A 25,362-nucleotide genomic window follows, 5' to 3' on the forward strand; every position below is an offset into this window, starting at 1 on the left:
TGTGTATTAGCCCTTTGTGTTTCTTTGCAAAATTTTCATTTTCTGACTATATCCACATTTTTTATGTAAGGGTATTACATGTCTTTTTTAGTTGATATATAAGAACTTTTTATTACATTTGTTTTTAATTTAAAATAATTTTCCTTACTCTTAATGCTATTCATATTTAGCTATATTTTCATATATTTACTTGCTTGCTAAGAAAAATATATGAAATGCTGATTAGCCAAAAGAAGTAAATAATGCATGCCCATAATTGCATCATCTAAAGATAATCTTAATGTATATATTTCTTTATGAATATGTGATGCGTTGACATTATACATTTTGTTTTATATTCTACTTTATTTTAATCAAACTTTGCTAGATTTCAAAAGAAAACATTTTCTTATAAAAAGTAAAACGTCCAAAGACACATCAAGAAAAGATCTGTCATCTTTTGTTCCTTATACTATTCCTTGTCCTGACTTTCTTGGTTAAATTAGTGTTAGCAACCTGATTTGTATTTTTCTATACATCTCTTTATGTATACAATATCTATAAACATTTGAGATCGAACTGAACACATTACCTATTTTTTCCCTCATTTAACAGTACTTAATGGTCATCTATCAGATTTTTAGATGTAGAACTATCGTAAGCAGAATAGTTGCCCCCCAAAGATGTCTGTGCTCTAATCTCTGGAACCTCTCAATACGTGACCTTACATGGTAAAGGGACTTTGCAGATATCATCAAGGGAACAGACCTTGAGATGGGAGATTATCCTGGATTACCTGGGTGATCCCAGTCTAATCACATGAGTCCTAAAATGTGGAGAATCTTTCCTTGCTGGTTCAGAGAGATAAAATGGAATGAGGAAGAGAGATTCGAAGCATGAGAGTGGCTTAACCTGTCATTGCTGGCTTTGAAGATGGAGGATGGAGGTCACAAGTCAAGGAATGCAGGTAGCCTCTAGAAGCTCAGAACAGTCCTTAGCTGGCAGCCGGTAAGGAAATGGGGACCTCAGTCCTCCAATTGCAAGGAACTGAATGCTGCCAATAACCCAAATGAGCAAGGAAATATCTTCTCCTGGAGCCTTCAGAAAGGAACTTGCACCTCAGTGTTAGCCCAGTGAGACTTGTGTCATACTTCTGACCTATAGAACTATAGAATAATAAATTTGTGTTGTTTAAGCCACTTAATTTGTGGTAATTTGTTATGGGAACAGAAGAAAACTAATACAAATACTAACTTGTTTCTTATAAATGCAAAATAGTCTACAGTTTCTTTATGCACCATAATTTATCTAGCAATTTTATTGTTGGAAATTCAAATTATTTCAAGTTCTTTACCACTACACACAGTGCTGTAACAAGCATGAATACTTATTCTTATGTTCTGCTACTTCTGTTTTTTTAGGATGAATTCCCCAAAATGAAATTACTAGGCCAAAGGCTATTTCTATATAAGAATATTTTGATAAAATATATAATTATAAATTACAATAGTCCATGCCAATTTTCTCTTTCAAAAGGTTGTAGCAGTTCAAACTCCCACTTGCAATTTACAAAAGTTTTCATCACTGCTATTCAGGTAAGTGTTGTGAAAGTTTTGAAAGCTATTGCTCCAGTCTAAGAGATATACATGCTTTAAAAGTTTTGGTACATTTGGGCATGCATGTCCTACATTCAAATAATTCAAATAAGGTAAGACTATGCACTGCTTTCAAAAAAATTTTTCCTAATACACCTTTAATAAGACCTTTTAAAATGTTAATCTACATTATAGTGTTTGAAGAAGTCCTTGCAGCTACTTCCAAAGTCTGACAGACAGTCATTGGAAAACCAAGAATTCTGTTGACAACCCTTATTTAATCTGATATAAATTTAAAAGAAGTAAGGGCAATGAGTTCATTTGTCTCCTTGATTCAGTTGCCTCTGGAAATGATGTTGTCTTTACTAACCCCAGAAAGTAGGGATGAGTCAAGGGAGAATGCCATACAGCCTTGAGCAGCCTTTGTAGAATTATTTAAATAAAAATGACTGCTGAGTTTAAAAAATAAAGTATAAACAAGAATTATTATGGGAAATGACCTTCTTTCTACCTTGAATGCTCTTTGAATTTGCTCCCTAGATAAAATTTAATTTTAAGCTAAATTTTGTTTACTTGGAAATTTAAATTATCTTAGTATTAAAAAATACTGTGTATATTTAAAATATTAAACTTACTCAATGTGGCATTAAGAATTTGGAACTAAAATAAATGAGATAATGAGGAAGTGAAAAACATATTTTTATAATTAACAGCTCATTTTGAGTTAATTATATACAATTACCAAAATCTAATTGCAATTTATTTTCTATTATCTATGGGAAGAATCACAGGCAAGGGAGCATACATTGCTGTTTTCCTGCATAAACGCTATAGAATGAGAATAAATAAAATGTGAGGCCTAATGACAAATAAGAGCAAATAGTAGGGCACAGCTGAGCCAAACCATTGGAAGATAATTATCACATGAAAGATGGTAATAGCTTAAAAAGTCACAAGCGACTCTGATTATTTACAAAGTTCTCTGGTGTTTTTTTTTTTTTTTACTCAGTTTGATATTTGTTGACTATGCAAAGATGACCCTTATAAAATAACATTAGTTTTGTAATTCTGCATATTTCTAAATATCTGGCTGTTTTGTATTTTCATATAACACCAAACAAATCAACAAAAGTTTTTATTAAACATCTATTATAAAAGAAAAAAAATACCTGGCTTGCTAAATATATAGCAGTTGTAGAAAAGCCCTTATCTTCAAGTACTCTAATAGTAGAGTAAAGCAAATATGCAAATATTTATCATCTATATAGGCTATAAAGGCTATAAAAGAAATATAAAGACACTAAGAAAAGGTTTGTGGAAGAGGTAATATTTGAGAAAAGTCCTAAAAGATAGGATAGAATTTTGATAGGCTAAGGATATCTATGGATGTGTGTGTGTGTGTGTGTGTGTGTGTGTGTGTCTGTGTGTGTCTGTGTGTGTGTTAGAAGACATGGAGAGAGTCAGAATAAAAGAAAGAAATCACAAAGTATTTGTGGGACATAGCAGTGAGTATGCCTTCATTTGACCAGAAGAGATAGGGAAAATGAACTTGAAGATTAAATTAGTAAATTAGATTAGATTATAAAAGTGTTTAAATATCATGCCAAGGTTTTGGACCTGTGTGATTGGAAGAATAAAAATATTAGAAAAAAGAACTACTTTTGTGATGAAGAAGATTAATTTGATTTTAAAGATCATTTGAATAAGGATCAAGAATGGTAGGTTTTAGTCTTTTCAGTAATTAGCCATGTGGCTTTACAGATAATGCTATGTGCCTCAGTCTCCTTGCCTGTAAATGAGAGAGTTAAAATGGATCTTTGCTAAGAGTTTCTTCCATCTCTAACAGTTTTTGATTATTAAACAGGTTGGATCTCTAGGCAAAGCCGTCTAGTATATAAGTAGAAATTTGAATCTAAATGTCCTATGAAAAATTGAAATTAGAAATTTAGCAATGGGAATCATCTGCATTGGTGGTGCATCTGCGAGAATAGATATTAATTTCTGAAAAAAGTCTAAAGAATATAAACAGACTTTAGAAAATGCCTACATGTGGGAATCTGAAAGAATAAGAGTGACGATGTGCAAAGTTGACAGACAGACTGGTATGGTGTTATGGAAACAAAGGAAAAGCAGAAATGGTACCTGAGAAAGAAATTTGATTGAGGGAGTATAATTTTAAGTGTAGGAATGACCTATACATTTTTATAATTTGGGGGAAGTGGCTGGTGAATAATTGATGGAGCGCAGTCTTTGAAAAGGTAGGGGTCAGTTCAAATTGCTCGTCAACATCCCAGGTATTTGTGCCGGCTTCCTTTTCTCTTCTTGTATCTGGACTCACTCCTTCTTTCTTCATTTTACATGTTCTCCCTGTGGCTTTAAATATCATCTATAATCTGATGATTCACAAATTTATCTCTGTAGACCTGACCTTTCCTCCATTTATTAAACTCATGGATATTATCATCTATGCAAGACTTCCACGAGATCGTCTAATACATATCTCACAGATAGCAAAATTTAAAACGGAAATCCTTTTTCCCTTTTCTACCACCCACTCCACTTACACCTCATCCCAGCCTTCTCTATCTCAATAAATAATACTAGCTTCTCAGGTCAAAAAATATCATTGATTTCTGTCCTTCCTTTTCTCCCTCTCTCAAACAACTATATGCACATCCTTTCGTTTCTATTATTCTGTCTCCAAAATGTATGCGTCCTCCCACCACAGTCTAAGCTTGGACTTCTGCAGAGGTTTCCTAAGTGTCCTGCTTTACTTATTTCTGTTCTTAACATTGTACAACCATTTTCCACAGCAACTGAAAAGATCATTCAAAAATAGCCATCTACTTTCCTTGCTTAAAACTCTTCAAAGACTCCTCAGTGCATGTAGAATAAAATCTAAATTACTGTCTTCAAGTGTCCTACGTGATCTCGCTTCTGCTTACCTCATTCCATGCCACTCTTTCTTAAATGTTTAGTGACCCTCTACCTTCATTTTGCTTTTAGGGCCCTTTATGTTCACCTATTTTGACTTTGCACTTTCCCTCTTGCATCCTATGTTCCAACTACATTGTCCATGGTCTTCGTTTCAGTGTCTAGTACATGCCGCCTTTAACACTCTTAATCCTGTCCTTCTTAGTTTTGACATCTTTAGATGAGAGCTTAAATATCACCTCCTAAGAGGGTACTTCTCTGGTCACTCCAGGTAAAGTATGTGTCTCCCATCGTTCCTGTTTCAGTACTCTGACACCCAATATACCACCGCCCTACGATTCATGAGTGCAAGAATAACGGTCTTTTTACATATGATATAATATCTCCTATATGTTATGAAGATTGTATCTTTGCTATACAGTAGGGGTTCAAAAAATATTTGTGGAATGTATTTTTTTAATCCAATCTTCTCAGTAAAGGATGAAGGGAGATCATCTACTAAGAAAGGCGATGGTAAGGATAACGTCTAAGAGGAGGATAGAGATATTTAGAAGAGCCTCAAGGGAAAGTACAGTAAGTTTTCAAAAGATTATCAATAAGAAGTGTTGCATCCATAATATAGAAATTCCCTTGAATTGATAAGACAAACCACCTCAAATAGGTAATTCTCAGAAGAGTAAACCCAAATAATCAATAAGTATATAAAATCTCACAACTAATCTTGGAAAAATTAAAATTAAAAAGATAACATTTTAAAATCAATAAATTGGTAAAATCGAAGAGTTTAGTAATATATGTTAACAGGGATGTGGGGAAACAGGACCTTCATGCAGTTCTGGTAGGAGTGCAAATTGCTAGAGCCACTTCGATGGTCAGTTTTGGAATTTTATTTTACAATTACTTTTAATTATCACTGATAATTGGTACAGCATTTCCCCATATGACTATCTCCCCCTTTCTTCTAACTTCTCTTTATTTTTTTCCTCTTTGTAACTCATAGATATCTTTTTTGGCCTAAAGAATTGCTCAGTCAAAAAGAGAACATTTCTCCAATTTCTCTTTCAAGTTTCTTTAACAACGTGACAGGTTAACATGGTGGGTATCATGTCTACCTTAGACGTGCTAAAAATCATCATTAAAATTGTAAAACTGGGCTCAGACAGGACAGTATAAGTATAACGTAAAATGAGAAATGATTTCTATTAATTAAATATTATATAACTTCAATAATAGAAAAATTCTCAGGGGTTAGACAATTATCCTTCCATCCTCTCAAATTTTTTTGAGCTATAATGTAATAATAACCTGTATCCTCTTCAGTACTCTTTTCTAGACCCACATTTAAGTCTTTTTAAATCCTTTACCTTTTTGATAAATATAAAAATCATCACTTAAACATAAAATTACCATAGGACCCAACAATTCCATTTCCAGATAACATATATCCACACAAAGTCTTATGTGTGAATGTTCCCAACACAATTATGTATAATAGTCAAGGAGTTGGAGCAAGTCAGATGTGCATCTACTGGCTAATGGATAACCAAAAGGCCATATATTCATACAATGAAATATTGACAGTAAAAAGGAACAAAGCACCAATACATGATACAATATGGATGAACTTTGAAAACATGCTAACTAAAAGAAGGTCATCACAAAAGACCACAAATTGCATCTTTCCATTTATATGAAATGTCCAGAAAAGGAAACTTTATAGATAGACTGTAAGTTGCCTAGTGCAGGGAGTGGGAATAGGGAGCAACTGTAGATAAGCATGAGGTCTCTTTTTGGGATGTTGGAACTATTCTAAAATTAGATTGTGGTGATGGTTGCACAACTCTAAACTTACTAAGAATCACTTTAAATAGGCGAATTTTATGGTATATAAATTTATCTCACTAAAACTTTAAAAACTTGTCCTCTATGTTTAGTATTATTCAGTATTCAAAATAAATTAAATATAACTACTCAGAACAAAAGAAATGGTACAAAGCTTTGCTTGCTTTAAGGATATATCAGCCTTTCTCTTTTCCTCCTCAAGGTTTTTCTGCCCACTTAGTCCTCCCTCTAATTAGGAATTGCTTTTTTAAACTTTATTTTCCGAGATGACATTCAATTTTGTATTCATAACAAATATAATGATAAGACAAGTAGGAGCAAATACTATTCAAACATTACTTATGAGACTGTGTCCTGAAAAATGACAATGTGATTTTTAAAACTATATAACCAGCAATTTTAAAAAGATAAACTAGTGATAAATACACAATTTATTAAGTCAACTCTCCCTCTTTTTATTTTCCTTTTAAGCAGTAAGGGAAATGGTTAGCACGTCACCAATCTGGTGTCTGCTCTGTCCATGCCTAACTTGATCTTACATAGCCTTCAAGAGCAAAGCTTCATTCTTACGTTCTATCCTGGGGCACCTTTCTACTCTGTTCTTGCCACAAACACTGGTTTTTAAATGATAGCTAATAGACCAAAGCATAAGATTACTTTGGGTTCTTTTAAACTACAACTTTGCAGATTGATGGCACTCAAATAGGAAAAGACAAACCTCCTGCCTCTTCATGTGTAATATCTACATATTCTTGGCTCTGGATAATTTTTAAATCACATTTGTCATCTCAGTACATAATGAATTTGTGGAATAAATATTTTCTAAAATGTCAATTCCCAGATTTTCAGAATGTTAGATTGTTTGTCTACATACAGTTTTCCCAGGGTCTGATTTATATGAATACAGGGTAGGAGTTAAAGAACATAATCTATAAAAATTAGAGAAATTTTCTTAAGAATATTGGTTCTACCACTGATTAAATACAAGGAGTTAGATAATAAATTATATAAACATTTACACTTTATCTGCTGTGTACAAATGGATAGACTAGTGATGATTTTTGCCCTTCACTCTTATGTACTTAAAAAATTCTTTGTGAAAGTAATTTTCTTCCCAGCCAACTATATTAGTGGGATTGGGGAATTGGAAGTTTCATTGCCACTTGAGTCAGCTTGCTTTGATAATCTCACTCCCAGATTTATTTGGAATAAGAGCAGTTTGATTTCTTTTTAGATGGTGACTGCCTGTCCTGTTCCAATCTGCAACATATGGACTCTTGTCACAATATGGAAGAGAGGTGGCTTCTTGGATAGTGAACATTGTTTCCTAGGAGATAGAGAAAAACAATAGTCTTGGAGGAGTCAGCTGGTTAAAAAGTATTTATTTTTTAACATTTTTTTTTGCAGCCCCAATAAATAAAAATTAGTCTGAAGCTTACAACCACAGATTTAGTTGTCATATCAAATATTTGGTAGAATCTAAAGGGCTATTTCTAGATATTATGACATAATTGATAAAATATGTGCAAGGCCTTGATTGTTTTTTCCTTTCTACAACTATGTAAGATATTTCCATGAAAGAAATCTATAAACACATGGCTGTGTTTTATTTACACAATCGAAGTATTATTTTGTGGTGGAAGAGGGAGTAAGAGTTAAGACAAAATGGATGGAAGCCAAAAGCATTTTACCAATACATCACATTGGCATATAAGACTTTAATATGTAAAAGAGTAGAGAGAGCAAGGTTAAGACTAGTGATTATTAATTTAACTTATTTATTCCGTTTTCAGAAGTCCCAAGTCCCAAGAGTTCTTTCTGAAAGGACATAAAATTTTTAGATGCCATAAAAGATTTTTATTTTTAATTAGCAGTAGCTTCACTTGGCTTTCCTAACTGCCTGGATATACTTAAAATTTTATTTTTAGATTTAGGACAATTGAATACACACAGGAAAAACACATAAAAACACAGAAGTTTAAAAATCAAGCACATTCTTTTGTTTATAGAAATATGTATGTACAAACTTTCTATGTAGATAGGGTGACTGGAGGTTTGAAGATAAGATGAAAAGAAATAATAATTGTATTTCTGAGCATATATTTTGATCATAGTTTCGGAGGATATGGTTGTGATCTTGATTAGCCCATGGTGGTTTGTTGTAGGTGGATGCCTGTCTCAGAAGAACTGGATATTATATATGAAATGTGCTAATTTTTGATAACCCTACAGAGAAAATTTTATACTGAACTTAACTCATTTGTTTTTCGCATTGCTCCTATAGTGAAGAGGATTATATTTTTGCAGCTTTTGCTATTTGGCATTTTTTTCTTTGGTAAACAGTGTATGCAAGCCTTAATCCTTTAACCTTGAATCTGAGCCCTGGACTATTTGATGGAAAGAGAATTTTTCTTCTGTCATGTGGCATGGTGAAGGATTGTATTAGTCAGGGTCAACCAGAGAAACAGAACTAGTAGTGGCCATACATTGTGAGGTGTTTGCAAGGAATGGCTTAGGCTAAGGGAGTCTGAAGTTCATATGGCAGGCTGTCATGTCAGTAAGAACAGGCTAGAACTCTAGTACAGGCTGAAGCTGCTGTCCACAGGGGGAAGATTTCTTCTTTTTCAGGGAAGCTGCAGCTCTGTTTTAAAGACTTATGCAAAATACCTTCACAATAACACCTAGATTAGTGTTTGGTTAACTGGGACTGTAGCCCAGCTAAGTTAACATATTTTTAAAAAACCATTACAGCCCACCTCTTGTCAACTTGGTATTCATACACATCTCCTTAAACCATACTTAATCTCCAAATAGATACTAAAAAAGGCATGCTTCCACCTTATATTATACAGCTATCCCACATACAACTGAAAACATGCTTACCTATCCCCAGAAGAAGATGTGAAGTTTTGGGGTTATAGTCACTCTTCTTGACGTCCTATGATTTCAATACTCTAATGTAAAGGTAATAATAATGCATCTTATGTTAGGTGATAAAGAGATAAGAGAAGGAAGAAAACAAAAGTATCTGGTTAATATACATATATAAGCATCCATAACAAAGTAAGGAAGAAATAACTATTGCAGTCCCCATCTCTGCAACTGGCCACATGGCTGTCGTTGGTATTTATAACTATTTTCTTCTACTACCCAGTCCACTACCTTTTGCTGTCAGCAAACACTTCAACTTGTCCATGTTCGTTGTCTGGTGGGGTGACCCAAACCTTTATTTCTAAAGATGCTAGACTATTAGCAGTCATACCCGAATTGAATTGTTATAGCTTTCATTGACTGTAATCACAGGACATAGTACTAAGAGACACCCCAAGGGATCTTCTGTATTCCAAACATACTCTTACTTACCCCTATTGTGTAGTAACAACCCATTTTCCTCTTGGTAATTATAATCAATCATCTCAGCCTGTACAGTAACCCCCCTTCTTTACCTTTCATTGAGAGGCATGATGAGCACAAAGTGGCCAGGTGGCAGTGTCAGCTTCCAGTTCAGTGGAATCACTGTGTCTCCTGATGGAAGCATCCCTCCCTTTGGATTGAAGACCTCTAAACCAATAGACCCTAAGGTTATGGGGAAGGGAAACAAAAAATTTTGCTAATGGATCATTTAGGTAATAGTGGAGCCACTCCCGTTTCCATTCTTTCTTTCTTGGACCTGTGAATCCTGACTGTGGGAGAAACAGCATTACATATTGGACACTGATTTAGAGCATTCCCTTGCCCCACATGGTATTGCCACTTAGCTGGCACTGTAGCTGGGTCTTCAAAGGCCATTTTGCTCTTGCTTCAGGATGATGGGGAATATGGTAAGACTCGTGAATTCCATGAGCGTTGGCCCATTTCCATACTTCATTTGCTTTGAAGTAAGTTTCTTGATGAGAAACAATGCTGCATAAAATACTATGATGCTAGATAAGGTATTCTGTAGGTCCATGGATAATAATTTGGAAGAATCACTGCATACATCGAAGGCAAATATATATACAGAGTAAATGTCTATTTCAGTAAGATATATTTCAAGCCTATAATTGCTACTAATACTAGATATTTACAGTCTACCAGTTTAAAAGAGACATAGAAGAAAATCAAAGTTAAACAAGGATATAAGGCTAGAATGAATGTTGTGGTAGTAGACTGAATCAGAGACACTCTGTAATCATTTTTATGTATTGTCTTAGTCTGCTCAAGCTGCCATAACCAAATATCAAAGACTGGGTGGCTTAAACAACAGAAATTTGTATTCTCACTTCTGGAGGCTGGAAGTGTGAGATCGTGGTGCCAGAATGTTCGAGTTCTGGTAAGAGCTCTCTTCCTGGGTTGCAAATAACCGCCTCTCACTGTGTGCTCACGTGGTAGAGAGAGAGAAAGCAAACCAGCTCTCTGGTGTGTCTTCTTATAAGATCACTAATCCCATCATGAGGGCTCTTCCCACATGAGCTCATTGAAACCAGCTCACCTCCTAAAACCCTCCTCTCTACATACGAATGCCATCATACGGGGGGGGGGGGGGTTAAGGCTTCAAAATAGGATATGAATTTTGAGGGGATACAGTTCATTCCATAGCATGCGTTTGTGTGTACGTATGTGAACACAGAGAGATGGATATAAACAAAAATTAACACAGATATGGGTTAATATAATATGTTTTTTCCTAGTTGTGTTTGCTGAGAGGGTCTAGCAGCAGTAACAATGATACCCAGTAACAAAGAGCATACCTAGCACCCAGATCTTGGTTTCTAAATACTATTTACCAACAAAAGAAACCAGAACTCCTTAGGAAAATGACTAGTTATAGGGATAGGGCAAAAAAGAATGAAAGGTGATCCTGGAGCCTGAAAGCAAGGAACTATTCAAAACTCAAAAGGATAAGGAAGTGTCAAAGGGACACAAGAGTCAACTTAAAAGAGCATCTCATGGCCAGAGCTAGAACAATTTGAAAAACAAAATTAATACTGTGATATTATATTACAACCCAATATCACAGCTTATTACAAAGTATAAAGTCAGTGTAAATGATGAGTTCATACTGATATAAATGATTGAATGACTAAATAAGTGGAAGAGAAGGAACCAATCTACTTTAAGAAGAATTCCAAATTATGTAAGTAAATACTTTCCCCTCCAGGAGGTAGAGTTAATCTCCAGTTCCCCTTGAGTATGACTTTGACTTGGTGATTTACATCCAAGGAGTAGGATGAAAAGAGGGGAAATTGTACTTTACAGTAGAGAAATCTGGTGAACACTACCTTAATCGAATGATCAAGATTAACATCACCAATGATTAGTCATGTTTATATCATGTAGCCCTTTGATAAGATGTGATGAGGAGGGAACTTCACCTCTGCAGTATTTTTCCCAGACACTCCTAACACTGTATTAATCATGGGAGGAATAACTAAGAAATTCAAATTGAGGAACATTATACAAAACACCTGACTAGTTTTCCTCAAAAGTGGTCAGTTAAGGTCCTGAAAGACAAGGAAAGCAACTGAGCAACTTTCCCAGACCAAAGGAAACTAAGGAGACATGATGAATCATTGCAGTATGGTATCCTGGAGTGGATCCTGGAACAGCAGCAAAGGCATAAGTGTAAAAACAGATGAAATCCTTATATATAGTCTAGAGTTTAGTTAAGATTAATATGTCTATGTTGTTTTCTTTGTTTCGATAAATGTACCATAGTCTTGTAAAATGTTAACTAAGGAAAGTTTGATGAAGTATATATCGGATCTTTGTTATCTTTGAAATTTATTGGAAATTTAAAATTATTCTAAAATTAAAACTTTATTTTCAAAAACAGGTAGGTATAAGGACAGAATATTATGCGAATTAATCAGAGAAAGCATAGTTTTTTTTTTTTTAATTCATCTTGATTCTACAGTGTACCAATGCGCATTGGTCTATGTTCACAGTTTAGTCTATGATTACTTAGTATGATCTCAGGGTAGCCACATTACTTCATCAATGAGAACAGACGGTATTGTAAACAAAACTTCATTGCACTGAATCCAAGTGACACTTACTAAAATGCCCTTTATAAGAATAGTAATGTCAAGTATATTTTGTTTTTTATTTGCTTATTCCTTTCCTTGTAAAATGACTTATAGAAGGAACTTACTTGGGTTAAGATAGAAGGGAGAAAAAACAACTTTACCTTACCTGCAAAGAAAGGAGGATGAGAAGAGATGAGTAATTTTTTCTAGTTCCTCCCAATTTGGTAAATGGCTTATGTAATCTTGGTTACTTTGGTAGTAAAGTGAAATGCAAAAATGCTGGATGATGTAAGAAAGGGCTGGTTTTACTACAGACATGAGACGGTCTGGCAGTTCAGGCAGAGAGCCAGCCCAGAAACCCTCAAGGAAAACCAGAATAGGCTGTAGCTCTGCCTGAAAGTAACATTCCTAGCCATGTTACTAATAGTAGTTTACTATTCTGATGAAGTATAGAAATTTTACTCTTCTTGTCTTTTAATCATAAATGTTTTACATGCAGCAGATATCTTTGAAGGAAAAATGGAAAAGATACCTTTTCAAACTTCACCTCATTAGAAAGTTTGAAGAGTTTCTAGAAAGAACAAAGAAATGAATATAAAAGCAATTTGGACGTATAAGATTCTGATCAAGCATGTAGATTTTAAAAATTTCTAGTTTCTTAAGAGGGGAAAGCGCCGTCAAGTAGGTGGCAAGTGGAAAAATATGACAGTATAAAGTGAGGAAAAACAATCCCTCTTCTATCATACTTATAAATAGAAATTGTGCTTCTTGAAAAGTTATAATGTAAATAATAAAAACCAGAATATAAAGATAAATATTAAAGTTTTAGAGTTTCAAAAGCCTATACAGGCATTATCCCGTTCTCTCATTTTATCAATGCATAAACTAAGTAAAGAAACTGGAAAAGATTTAATTCAGTTGTCATTAGGTATATGTGCAACAATTTGAAAACAAGAACAGTAAAGAAAATTGCTAGGTTCTAGCAGAATCAAGGAAATCTGTTGTTGACTTGTATAAGAAAGGAGTTCATCAGGTTAATTGATTTTCTTATACTCATTTGAAGGTAGCATTATGTAGACTCACATATTCATATGAAACTGCTATCATTAGGACTTCTATCTATATTATTAAAAAGAATCTTTTGAGACTCTTCAAATCTAATTATTCATATAACTATGAAGATACGACTACATATTACAAAAATGTGTTTCAATAGTACGTTCATGTCTTTCATCAACTAGAAAAATTGGCCTTAGCTGTTAGTGGACTATAATGAGCATTGGGAAGAGCATTGAGAGCTAGCTGTCCTAATAAGAGAACTATAGCAAATACAGAGGAGTTAGTGGAATGAAACTATGAGCATGTTGTATAGGATAGTAAACATAACTTGACAAACAGACTAGAAGAAAACATTTATATTTCATATGAGAAAATATCTGGGAAGGGGTTTTGAAAGCAATATTTACAGACTTGATATGTTCAGCATATCGAAAATAAGATGACAACACTTTCACTGGACTTTTATGTTTCTTAAAGGAATCTAGGCCTCATATGTGTTACTTGGATAAATAAAGAATGGGTAAAATGTTTGACAGAGTGTGTGTGTGTGTGTGTGTGTGTGTGTGTGTGTGTGTGTAAAACATGAATGGTCATTGAAACCAAGATCTTTTCTTTGCTCAGGTTGTGGAATTAATTTTTAAGTCTTATCTATCCTGATATAATGTAGCTGATATTCAGTAAACATTTTATCATGCTACTGTCATTATCTTTAGCAGATAGTTTTTGCATATTTTTGTGGCCACTACAGATTCAAAATAATATTGGAATTGTCCCTGCTCTCCAGAGCAGGTAAGTGCCAAGGTGACTGAGTAGTGGTATTTGAAATCAACATTTTGAACCATGGTTTTTGATCTCTTGATTTTGCGTTTGCAGAGCCTTTGAGCAATGTTTTTGTCTTTGTTTATGTTTTTGTTTTTGTTTTTAAAAAAGGAGCTTGTATCTTTAAATGAATAAACTAATAGACATGATATGCTGTCATGATTTGTTTTTCATGGCCAAGTGGTTATTATATAGTCATACTTAGCAATTTTCGCTCCTACTTCTCACTTTCCTCCAACAAGCAATCCAGCAGTGAGGTTTTTGATGAAACACACATACTGCACAGAAGCCTTTCTGCAAAACAGCACAACTCAACAAAGACCAATTTTAAATTGCAGAATTTAAAAACTATGATTCACTCAGTAATCCAATAGCAATAAATATATTAGAAAAACATGCAAAGGGCTGTCTTTGTGTAAATTATATATAACTATTAATATTAAGATAGTGTGATTGATTTCCTTCAAACTAGTCACACCAGGGTAATTAAGGCTTTCACTTTTTCCTTACATTTTGGGGCTTTTCATACTGTTGAAGGGTTCTGGGTCAAATGGGTGCCAGGGCATGGCCCATACAAACTGTAAGAAATCCATGATTTTATAGCTCAAAGCTGGCTGCTGTAATTATGGGTCCTTTAAAGCGTTTTCTTTGAATCTCTCTAAAATGCTGTTTTTTTCTTTCCTCCCAGCTTTCTGTTACGTTCTCATTTACTTCAGTGGATGATGGTTCTATGAATAGGACCTATTGGCATTAAAAAAAAAAGGATTTCTAAATTGCTATTCATGTACCTAAAGCTGCCTGTTATCAATGGCTGTGAGCCAGTTCTGAGGTCCCTGTGGCAGAGAATGGTGTGTATATATTTATAGTTATATTGAGTGTAGGAAAACACAAAAGGTCTTGTAGCATGCTGGTGCACTCGGAATTTTTATAGATGGTTTATTGATTGTAAGTCTCATATTACCAGCTTGGTTGTACCTTATATAATAATCAAAGCCCGAGAAGGAGATCTTTTGCTCTGTTGGGTCCTCTTGAAATGGCCTCTTGCAAGTTGTTTGACTCGGTAGTCAGACTTCAAAACACATGATTCTGTAAATATCAGAAAATGGGTTATTTTTGTGATGCTCGTTAATCAGATGAGGTTAATGAGAGTCTCTTGAATGGATAGTGGAGAAGGGAACATTGGAATTGAAACCCCTAATAAATGCTCAAGGAGTTTATTTGAAAAAAAGTTGACTTTCCTTCAATAGATGGGGAATAAGCATCCCTTAATGTAAACGACGTAGACTGATCTCAGGAACTTTGATAGTATTTTTAAATTTGTTACAAAACTTTTGTTGAGAATATAGGAACAGCCCTCTCTCTTTTTTTTTTAGTCATCAAACTTAATTTTTATTTTTTATTATTAAATTTTGGGGGGTAACATTAGTTAATGAAATTATATAGGTTTCAAATGTACAGTTCAATAATATATCATATTTATATTGTACTACATGTTCACCACCCAAAATCAAATCTCCTGTGTCACCATATATTTGACCCTCTTTACCCTTATCTGCCTTCCCCCCACTCCCCACCTTCCCTTTGGCAACCAATAAACTGTTGTCCATGAGTCTCTGTTCATTTGTCTTGTTCATTTGTTGCTTTCAGATTTATATCCCACATATGAGTGAAATCATATATGGTTCTCAACTTTTTCTGTCCGACTTGTTTCACTTAGCACATTAATCTCAGAAACTAGCCATATTGTCCAAATGTCAGTATTTCATCTTATGTCTGAGTAATATTCCTTTGTATATTTGTACATCTTCTTTATCCACTTATCTATTGAAGGACACTGTGGTTGTTTCCATGTCTTGGCCATCATGAATAATGCTGCTATGAACATCCGGTGCATATTTCTTTACAGATAAGTGTTTTCAATTTTTTTTTAGGTAGATACCCAGAAGAGGAATTGCTGGGTCATATGGTAATTCTATTCTTAATTTTTTGAGGAACCTCCATACTGTTTACCATAATGGCTGTACCAATTTACATTACCACCAGCAGTGTATGAGGGTTCTTTTTTCCTCACAACCTCTCCAGTACTTGTTATTACTGTAGGTCTTATTGACAATAGCAATTTAATAGGTGTGAGATGGGATCTCATTGTGGTTTTGATTTGCATTTCCCTAATAGCTAGTGAAGTTGAGCATCTTCTCATATGTCTATTGGCCATTTGTGTGTCTTCTTGGGAGAAGTGTCTGTTCAGGTCCTCTACCCATTTTTAATTGGATAGTTTGTTTTTTGTTGTTGGTCATTGTATGGGTTCTTTGTATATTTTGGATATTAGCCCCATGTTGGAGGTGTTGTTTGCAAATATATTCTTTCATTTGGATGGTTGTCTCTTTGTCTTGTTGATGGTTTCTTTCACTATGCATAAACTTTTTAGTTTGACATAGCCCCATTCATTTATTTTTGCTTTTACTTCCCTTGCTTTTGAGATCAAATTCATAAAATCCTCTCTACATCCAGGTCCGTGAGTTTATTAACTATGTTTTTTTCTATGCAATTTATTGTTTCAAGTCTTATTTTTAGTTCTTTGATTCATTTTGAGTTAATTTTGGTGTATGGTGACAAATAGTCTAGTTTTATTCTTTTGTATATTGCTTTCCAATTTTTCCAGCATCATTAATCAAAGAGGCTTTCCTTTCTCTATTCTGTTTTTGGCTCCTTTGTTGAAAATTATTTGCCCATCTATACGGGGTTTATTTCTGGGCTCTGAGTTCTGTTCCCTTGGTCTGTGTGTCTGTTTTTCTGCCAATACTATGCTGTTTTGATTATTGTCACTTTGTAGTGTAATTTGAAGTCAGGCAGAGTGATACCTCCATCCTTGTTCTTTTTTCTCAGGATTGTATGGATATTTGGTGTCTTTTGTGATTCCATATGAATCTGATGATTTTTTGTTCTATTTCTTTAAAAAGTACACTTGGGATTTTGATGGGGATTGCATTGCATCTGTATATTGCTTTGGTTAATAAGGTCATTTGAACTATGTTGATTCTGACTTTATTAAAAGAAATTGAAGAAGACAAAAAGAAGTGGAAAGATATTCCAAGGCTCATTTTTAAATATGGTATTAGTGGTAAGAGCCAGAAGATTTCTTTACCCTCTGACTGAAATTAAGAGCTTCCTTTAGTTACATGAAGCTTCATTGTAACATATTTGTAGTAGCCAAAACCTAGAAATCACATATGTTCTACAGTGGGTGAATGGATAAATGAATTTTTGATAGTCTCAACAACTTAGATGATTCTCAAAGTGTGTTGAATGAAAGAAGCTAATTTTGAAAGAAAAATTAAATCCAGTTTGATTCCATTTACATGACATTCTGGAAAAGACATAACTGTAATGATGGAGAAGATATCAGTGGTTGCCAGAGGTTAGGGATAGGAGGAGGGTGTGACTACATAGGAACAGTAAAGGGAGTTTTTTAGGATGAGAGAGCTATTTTGTATCTTGATTGTGGTGATGGTTAAAAGAATCTATATGTGTGTTATAATTCGTAGAACTATATACCTCCCAACTGTAATTTTTACTATATACTCATTTTTTTAATTAAAAACTTTTGCAAGAAAATTTCTGCTGCCATTGATGCTCTAGAATCTTCCATAGTGAGGCCACATTCAGTTTTCCAGGGAACGTGTTGCTTAATTATTTCCACGAACTCATCATTTATCATAATTTATAGAGTAACAGTTTTTAAACATTCTGATCTCTGGACCTTTTTTCACTCTTAAATTTTGTTGAGAACCTCAAAGAACTTTTATCTACATTATATCTATTTAATGTAGGTTGTATCTATTAACATTTACTATATTAGATATTAAAACAAAAATTATATTCATTTAAGAATGATAATAGTAAGCTCATTGAATATAGATATAAATGATATATTTTTATGAAAATTATATTTTCCAAAACAAAAATTAGTGAGAATCTTTTTAATGTCTGGCTTACTAAAAGACAGCTGTTTTCTCACATCTGCTTCTGCGGTCAGTCTGTTGTGATGTAGCATGTCATGTACCTCTTGGAAAATTTTATTTTCTACTCATGAGAGAACGAAAGTGGAAAAGACAGTAACATCTTACTAGTATTATGAAAAACATTTTTATATCTTGGACATAATTTGAGAACCACTGCTTTAGAGCTAGCAGAAACATGGTCTGGTCCTCTTCTTGTATCTTCAGTAACACCATTTGATCTTGGTTTTCTTTAAGGAGATTTTTAACCACAGTCCTTAACTGACCACCACAAGGTTTTTTGACATTTCCAGTAAATTTGTAGGTCTTTGGTACCTTGATTTGGGTTAGCATGGTTTCTAAAATTTTGCATTATATTCGTGGTTCATTTGAAAGATCTTTTTTGGCATAATAGAAATATATCCTCATGTCTTTCATATCTTATGCCAAATTTACGAAGCTTCATAAGTATATGCTTTGATGAAATTAAAATGATTATAGATCTAAGAATGACTCTGAATAGTCCTGAATGCAAAAAGGAGGTAACAAGTAACTAACTCAAAGTTCTGCTGTTTTAATCTCACAGATGATTTCCAAATTATAATCATTTCTTCAGTTAGATATATGTTGGGCCTCTTCTCTGTGTAATTCCCATGGAAGGCATCACTGGGGATTCAGAGAAGAGTGGGGCATGGTAACTGCCCTTAGGAAATTGTGCAGTAAACAGTCTTCATTCTTTTGTTTATACTTATGTCTCTTAGTTTATATTAAATTGTCATTTTTATCATCCCAACTGTTAACCTTCTCATACATACTTTTAAGAAGTTAAAAAGTATTGGTTCCACATTGAAATATATATTAATTGACTTAAAAAGTCATTTTCCTTATTGAAAGCCATAAGACCATAGAGAAATTCTGAAGATCAGAGCAGCAGAACTCTAAATTAATGACTTGGTGATGGCTACAGCAAATTTTTATTTAGTGCAGCTTCATCACCATTCTCTTCTTAACTCCCTCAGTTGCTTCTTCTGAGAAGAATTAATATAAAAATATTATAATTAATGAAATTCCTTCGGTATGGGAGCAAATTAATATCTAGTGGCATCTCAAGTATAAAGCGTACCTTCACTAAAAATATGAGTTCTGCCCTAATTTCTAATTATATGGTGAGGTCACATCTTTGTGTGAAGCACTGACCTCTCTCCAGAGTTCATATTTTAAAGTGTCTGTCAGGCATTGCTGCTTAGAGGTCCCATAGAGATCTCAAATCCAAATGTCTCCTGCATGAGTGCTTTATTCACATTTCCTTCCTGTTTTCTCAACAGTTTCTCTGCATCAATACCTCTTTTTAAACATCTTCATGCTCTTTTACTATATGCTCAAAGATTCTTCACCTTAAAAAATAAAACAATACAACATCACACGCACACCCTCATCTTTGCCTTTTTGGCTTGCTATTGGACTACTGCTCTATATATTTTTTTCAATTTTCTTGAGAGCATAGTCTACGATTTCTCTGCTTCCTCTTATCTTCCAATTATTCCTTCTCTACTGTATCACTCAACTGGAGCCATGTACCTTATCGGCACAGGTATCCTCCTAATCCCCAAATCTTTGTGTGTGTTTTTTTTTCAGTCCTCATCTTCTCAGTAGTAATTGACACAGCTAACCTTTCTGATATGTCTTTCATTTCCTTGTTTTCCTGAAACTGTTTTTCTCTCTCTGCTTACTACCCTGGCTTTTGCTTTTCCTCCCTCCAAAGTATTTTACTGCTTCTTTGCCTCTGCCTACTGTTAAATACTGGTAATTCTATCCTCTTCCCCCTTCTCAATAGACTTTTCTCTGTGGGAATTTAGTTCATTCACATGACTTTAGACCATATCTCTATGTCTACAAGTCTAAAATCTTTATCTCAGGTCCCAGCTTTTCCTTCCTGAGGTCAAAACCTGCCTTGTAACTGCGTGATAATATTACCTAGCCCAAATGATTTACAGGTCCCTCAAATTCAGGGTCTTCAGATTCAATCCAATTATCTCTCCCCTATCCCAGTGACCTACTCTATCTCTGTAATTCTCAGCAATTATACCATCCATCTGGTCAGCTAGTCGGTAATAACATCTTGAACACCTACTATGTGCTGGATGTTGCCCTAAGTCTCTTAGATGTTGCCTCATTTAATAATAAAAATAATAATAAATAGTAATGATAATAATAGAAACTAACATTTAGGTAGTATTTTTATGCTGGGAACTCTTTTGCATATCATACATATGTTAATGAATCTTCACAACAACCTATGAGTTACATACTATTATTAATCTCATTTTATAAATAATGAAATGAGGCTCAGCGAGGTTAAGTAACTTGCTTAAGAAATTACAGCTATTAGAACTTGTAGTTATACAGTAATCAGTTCTGTCTGACATCAAAGCTAATAATATTCTATGCTACTATACTGCTCCCTAACTAACCCTCAGGATTAGACTCCTCTTTTCCCCCTGCCATGCATATCTAAATTATGTCTTTTTTTCTTCTCTCTCTCTCTCTCTCTCTCTCTCTCTCTCTCTCTCTCTCTCTCTCTCTCTCTCTCTCTCTTCCTAAAGTACCTATTGTCTCCCTGAAACCATTATTCTATCCAGTACTCCTAAAGGATTTGGCATATTTCCAAAGTAAAATCTTTACTGAGGTGGCCACATCTTTTGGAGCCAGGGACCATGCCAGTGCCTTTTGCATAGCATATGCTAGTAAATTGTTATTATCATTTCTTTTTGCTGACTTACTCTACCTAATCCCCTTCATTTCCCTCCATTCTCATCTTGCAAGCTTCCTGTTACGTGTATCAGCTCCCCATAGTACTTTGCTTATATTGCCATCATAACACCTGCTACATTTTGTATTCATTGTTGAGCTAGCTATTTCTTCTTGTTTCCCTGTCAATATTCAAAGGTAATGACTTATTCTTTTGTGTACTTCCATGCCCAAACACAGAACTGGCACATCATAGGTTTATATATCCAGATAATATTTATTGGATATATGGAAATAAAATTTGTACCGAAGATCTTAGAGTGAGAAAATAGTAAGATCTGACAATATATAGAATATTTCATTTTTGAAATTTTATTCTTTAAACTCCAGAATATTTTGTTCTGATTGACAGGTCCATCTCTGGGGACTATGAAGATTGAGTTGGGATGCTTAAGAAAATAACTTTTAAGAGCTCTAAGCAATAGGATTATGTGTCATCTGGCTTCACATTCATTAATAGCCAAGTATACACAGGAATGGTAACTAGAAACTCTCAACACAAGAAACACGAATTCTTTCTTTCAAAGTAGCAGGTGGAATTTAAATACTAGTTTATTGGACCGCCTTTTGCTACGTGAATCACTTAACACATCAGTGGATCCATCATGTTTCATTTACACACCATTTTTACTAGATTGATTCATTGAGATGAACAGCTAAAATAAGTTAAAATCCATTACCACATCCTTGAATAACTTCAAAATGAATTTAGTTGGTGTTAAATAGACATTTGTTTTTATTGTCTCAAAGATTGGACTTTTCCTCCAGTAAAGCAAAATAATATATATATATATGGTGTTCTAACTTGAACAGTACATAAAAATTAGTAAATAAGGCCCCATTAAAAATACTTACAATGTAAGTAACATGACTCCCAGTAGCATTTCTAATGTCCATTAATGCTTATTCTGAGGATCAGAGCTCATTTTACTGAGCCATTTAGTCAAACCGTGTGATTATTTAGAAAGTTAATTCATGCATACTAAAATCTAGCTTAAGTAATGCAGAGGGTAGGAGGTAAAACTCTATGGAGATGATAGTCCTTTTTGTTATTTAATGATCAGCCATAATTAACTTGCAAATTTGAAATAATTAGAACAAATTAAAGGTATTTAACTTTGCCTCCCTAAAGAAAAATTCAAATTGCACCAAATGCAGCTTTAAATTATTCAAATCTCAGAGGTCTAGGCTAGATTTTTTTTATAATGCCTTTTCTATGATGAGAATACCAATCTGCTTTTTGTCAGAAGGCATCCTATCAAGTAAGGGTTCTTTGTGTTTAATAAATGACAGCTATTCTTCTTTGTAAAAGTATTCCAGTCTCCCAAGACTACATCAGCATTTCCGTGGCATTTTAATTCAATAAAACAAAAGGTTAATGTTTTTCTACTTTTTAAAAAATGCAAATACAAGTGGTATTCAGTTGGTCCTGAATGACATTTAATTTTTGCCATTCAAGCTCAGACAGACTATCGCGATAGAAATTTGGGGCAAAATAGAAGGAAAAGTTTAAGCAGCTTCAGATTATTAGAATTTTTATAGAACTTGAAAAACTGAAAATGTTTTTCAGTTCCTAAATCATAAATCAGGGCTACTCAAAGTTTCTCATCTGGTATTTTATTATTTCTATCCAATAAAATATGGAGATATATTGTTCAATAAAATCTTAGTAACTTAAGATGACATAAGAGTAACACCCAGTGTGGCAGCCCTAAATACCATGAGTTTAGCCTCTTTTCTTCTGCTGAATTTTATATACATTTTTATCTGGACCGTATGAAGTGATAAGAAATACTGATCATCTGACAATTAGGTTTTGACTTTATGGTGCCTCACACAGTGAATGAATGGTTACAAAGTACGTGGTCAGTGAAAGTTTCTTCAGTTTAGTCTCTGGTTTTATGTACTTCTGGAAATAACGATACATCTCAGTATATGTAAAAATTTCTTTAATAATTTTTTTTCTACTGTTTTCTTCGACGTTGTTTTTCAGTCAACTTCACTGAAATTTACATTTAATATAATGCATACATCAAGTTTGATGTGTTTTAACAAATGAATATACCTGTGTAACTAACATCTCAATTAACATAGAAAGTATCCATCACCCCAGAATGTACTTTGTACTACTTTGCGGTAAACCTCCTCCTCCCCCCTCAAACTTCTGGCCCAGCCAACCATTAATCTGATTTTTCTCATGTAAGATACTTTTGCATGTTCTAACTCTTCACATAAATTAAATAATAGTGTATGTGTGCATTTGACATCTTTCACTCACCATATGTTTTGAAGATTTATGCACATTACTCCATGTTTTATTAGTTCATTAGTTTTTTATTCTTGAGTAGTGGTTCATTATATAAATATACCATAAGTTGTTTATCAGTTCATTTGTTGATAAACATTTAGATTGTTTCCTGATTTGGGCAGGAGAAAAAAACTGAGCTGCTATAAACATCAGCATTCATATTTTGAACACAAAACCTTCAATATTTATATTTATATTTACATATTTGTGTATATATGTGTATGTATTGTGAATATTTTCTCTCAGTGTGTCACCTGCCTTTTTATTTCCTTAATGGTGTTTTTGAAGAACAAGACTTTTTACCGATGCAGGTTAAAAAGATATTCTCCTCTGTTTTCTCATAGGAGTTGTATAGTTTTAACTTTTACATTTAAGTCTATGATTCATTTCAAATACATTTTTGAGTGTAGTGTGAGGTAAGACTCAAGGTTCATTCCTTTTCTATACTGATATCCAAGTATCCTGTACTATTTGTTGAAAAAACTTTTTCTTCATTGAATTGACTAATGCTTTTTCAAAAGTCAGTTGGAAATATACACACACGCACACACATTTATGGATTTCTTTTGCATCAGTCTATGTGTTATATCAATGTCGTGCAGCCTAGATTACTTTAGCTTTGTGGCAAATATTAAATTCAACTTTGTTTTTCTTATTAAAAATTCTTAACTATTCTTAGCTATTCTAAGTTCATATATTTTAGATTTAGTTTATCAATTTCTATTAAGGAAGTGGAATTATGATTAGATAAATTTGGAAGAATTATCCTAAAAATATTATTTTAGATTTTCTGAACATGATATGTCTCTACATTTATTTAGATCTTTTTAAATATAACTCCATAATACTATGTAGTTTCCATGTGACAGCCTTGTACATTTTTCATTGAATTTGTTGGTGGTATATAGAAAGAATATTTACTTTTGAATATTTACCTTGTTACTGCAATCTTGCTAAATGCACATATTCAAGCAGAGTGGGTTGTTTGTTTTTTTGTTTTGTTTTGTTTTGTTTTTATAAATTCCTTAGGATTTTCAATTTCATAGTTACATCTGTGAATCATAGTTTTATATGTGCTTTTCCAAATTTTTTGCCTTTCATTTCTTATCTCAACTTATTGCATTGGCGAAAACTTCCAATACAATAGAAGTGGTTAGAAAAACATCCTTGCTTTATTCTCTAGGAAAATACTCATTTGTCCATGATGGTAGTAATACCTTTATAAAGGCTATATATGATTTGCTAATATTTTGTTGAGAATTCTAGCGTCCATGTTCATGAGGGATACTAGTTTGTAATATTGTTATATTGTAATAACTTAATGAGGTTTTGGTATCACACAGTAAGACAAAATGAGTTGAAGTGCCACTTCCTCTTTCATTTACTGAAAGCTTGTGTAAGATTAGTAATATTTCTTCCTTAAATATGATAAAACTTACCAGTGAAGCCATCTTATCACTTGTCTTTGTGGGAATATTTTGATTAAGTATTCAGTTTCTTTAATAAATAGGATATTTATATATTCTCTTTCTTCTTGATTCAGTTTTAACAAGTTATATTTTTCAAGAAGTGTGTATATTTTATTTCATCTCACTTACTGAATATAGTGGCATAACGTTGTTCATGAAATATTCTGAATATTCTATCTGTAGAATCTCTAGTGATATCCTCTCCCTGATTCCTGATATTCATAAATTGAGTTTTCTCTTATTCTTAGTTTGTCTTGGTAGAAGTTTAACAATTTTATTAATATTTTCAAAGGGCCAAATTTTGTGTTTCCTTTATATTTCTGTTCTGTTGTTTGTCTATTTCATGAATTTCTACTCTATTGTTTCCTTCTACTTACTTTATATCTAGTTCTTTTTTTCATAGCTTCATAAGATGGACTATTATATAATTGGTTTTAAACTTCACTTCTTTTCTAATATAGTCATTTGTTATTTTCCCTCTAAGTACTGTTTCTGCATCCCTCAAATTTGATATGTTGTATTTTTGTTATCATTCATTTCAAA

General features: G+C 33.5%; 1 protein-coding gene and 1 long non-coding RNA gene across 7 annotated transcripts in view; one reads left to right on the forward strand and one right to left on the reverse strand.

Moving 5' to 3' along the window:
* The window catches only part of KIAA1328 (KIAA1328 ortholog), a 218,664-nt gene that overhangs the window by 147,136 nt on the left and 46,166 nt on the right, over positions 1–25,362 (forward strand). The gene's annotated exons all lie outside the window — the stretch shown is intronic.
* On the reverse strand, positions 7,415–9,922 carry LOC118609936. The gene is made up of 3 exons (XR_004953492.1): positions 9,797–9,922; positions 9,234–9,330; positions 7,415–7,677 (listed from the first exon to the last, which is right to left on the reverse strand). It is a non-coding gene; the product is annotated as an uncharacterized LOC118609936 (long non-coding RNA).

Source organism: Rousettus aegyptiacus, unplaced genomic scaffold (assembly GCF_014176215.1).
Source record: "Rousettus aegyptiacus isolate mRouAeg1 unplaced genomic scaffold, mRouAeg1.p scaffold_m13_p_12, whole genome shotgun sequence".
NCBI lineage: Eukaryota > Metazoa > Chordata > Mammalia > Chiroptera > Pteropodidae > Rousettus > Rousettus aegyptiacus.